This window comes from Montipora capricornis, chromosome 10 (genome assembly GCF_036669925.1).
Source record: "Montipora capricornis isolate CH-2021 chromosome 10, ASM3666992v2, whole genome shotgun sequence".
Lineage (NCBI taxonomy): Eukaryota > Metazoa > Cnidaria > Anthozoa > Scleractinia > Acroporidae > Montipora > Montipora capricornis.
In genome coordinates, this window is record NC_090892.1 from 36,997,630 (window position 1) to 36,999,857 (window position 2,228).

General features: G+C 46.9%; 1 pseudogene; it reads left to right on the forward strand.

Moving 5' to 3' along the window:
* Window positions 1-543: 543 nt before the first annotated feature.
* LOC138020759 (uncharacterized) lies at window positions 544-1,682 on the forward strand (annotated as a pseudogene).
* The last annotated feature ends 546 nt before the right edge of the window (window positions 1,683-2,228 follow it).

Sequence of the window (2,228 nt, forward strand, 5' to 3'; positions counted from 1 at the left end):
ATTGATTAGATGACTTGCAAAAGAATACACAGCTTACTACTGGTCGAAAACCGAGATTCTAATCCGCCAACGGCAGAGAAAAAGCTGATGAAATGAAATTCAGTAAGGAAGAATGTATGAAAATTTATTCCATACCTTTTGTTGCCACAAAAGAAATAAAACTTTACACAAAAGCTGTTCTTCACAAAATGAAAAAAGTTGAGGATCCTTTCTGTCCTTATTGTCTAAATGTGGAGCAGTCATCCATTTATTTGTATCCTGCCCTATTACTGTCTCCTTCTGTATAGTAACATGACGTACCTAGATAGACCGCTGACCGAGAGTGTGAGGTTAGGAACGCCGGACTGATCGAGAAAAAGCAATTAAAAGAGACTTGTTGTGTTCACGGATAATTCTGCCATTAGCTGTATGCGTTACCGGGTTTAGCATGGTGTCAGAAGTGGGATCTTTCTACTAGTGTAAAGGGACATCGATCAGATCAGCAGGACAAAGCGGAATAAGCAGCCGAGTCGTGCACGAACTAACAAGGTGGGCTCAAACAAGATGGCGGAAAGCGTTCCACATGTCAAACCACCAGAACCTCTGGAAATTTCGACAGGAAATCCTGCACATTCGTGGGGAAAATGGAAACAAAAATTTGAAATTTACCTTAAGGCGACTGCAGCTTCCAGGAAACCCGATGAAATGAAAGTGGGGTTGCTCTTAAACCGCATTGGCGACTCTTGTTTGGAGATTTACTCAAACTTCGTCTACTTAACTGAGCGCGATGATCCTGCGAGAGGAGAAGCGAAATTGCCGGCCGCAAAACCTGACAACTACGCAACTGTGTTAGCAAAGTTTGAGGCGTACTTTCAGAAACGGGATCCACAATTGATGTTACGAGACAAATTCTGGCTTCATCTTCGACGAGAGCCGACACAAACCTTCGATTTGTGGGTTGTCACCGTAAGAGAAAGGGCCGCCGAATGTAAGTTTCCCGTCGATTTTTACGAGCAAGCTGTGAGAGACAAACTCACCTTTTCTTGTAAGGAGGACAGTTATAAACTGAAACTTTATGACCAGGGAGCCGCCCTTTCACTTGAAAATACTGTGAAAATCCTATCTTTGAAAGAAGCTACGAAACGTGAGTTGCAAGAGTCAAAGACGGCAGAGATTGAGAGCGTCACACAGCGAGATAGCAAGCCATACCCTCAGACCATGAACAACCCACAGCGAGGTCCCAAGTCAGACTCTAGGAGGCGATCATTCCAGCCAAACAGCAGGAATTGTGGGTACTGCAATCGCCAGCACCCCCCTGAACGGAGGAATTGCCTGCCGCAGAGACCCGATGCAACAAGTGCAACAAGCTGGGACATTTTCCTACAATTTGCAAAAGCGCGCCTGTTCACAGGGTCAACCAAGTTCTTGACAATGAGGGCGACTACTTTCCCACATTTGTTGGGAGGGTTATAACCACACCCACGTCAAACAAAGTTTGTCAAACGTCCCCTGCAGAACCAATTGCTCCCCCAACATTCGACTTAGGGTGGCACATTAAGCTAAAGATAAATGACAAAGAGTTGACCTGGTTTGTTGACACAGGAGCACAAGTATCTGTGATGCCAGAATCTGCGTACAAGGAGTCATATGGAACACCGTCAAAACCAGACAGAGAGCTTGTGGGAGCAGGTGATGTCCTCTGACGACCGTTGGATTTGCAATCATGAACCTTGTCTCAGAAGATAAAGCCATTTAAGAACGAGTATACATTGTTAAAGGGGCATCCAAGCTACTTCTGGGAATACCTGCTATTCGTGGCTTTGGTCTTATCCTTCAAATCCCAGGCACATACAGAGCTAAATATCAATATCTGACCTGCTCATCGCCCTTTCTCGCAGTCGGAAACTGAATTGCTAAGGGCGCAGCTCAACGAGGTCGGACCGAAGGAGCAGTGCTGCCGGCTAGGCGCTCGGCCCCTGAACACGACCCATGTATGACCTCGGAGCACAGCAGCACAGCCTGATGGAATAGGCCCGGAGTCGATTTTGATGAGGGAGGAAAACCGGAATACCCGGAGAAAACCCTCGGAGTCAGATTGAGATCGACTGAAACTCAACCCACATACGACCGAGCCAGAGTTGAACCGGGGTCGCAGAGGTGGGAGGCACGGTTGATGACCACTAAACCACCCTGACTCCCCAGTATCAAAGCACTCCATCATACGCCCCTGACTGCAGGTAACAATCTTG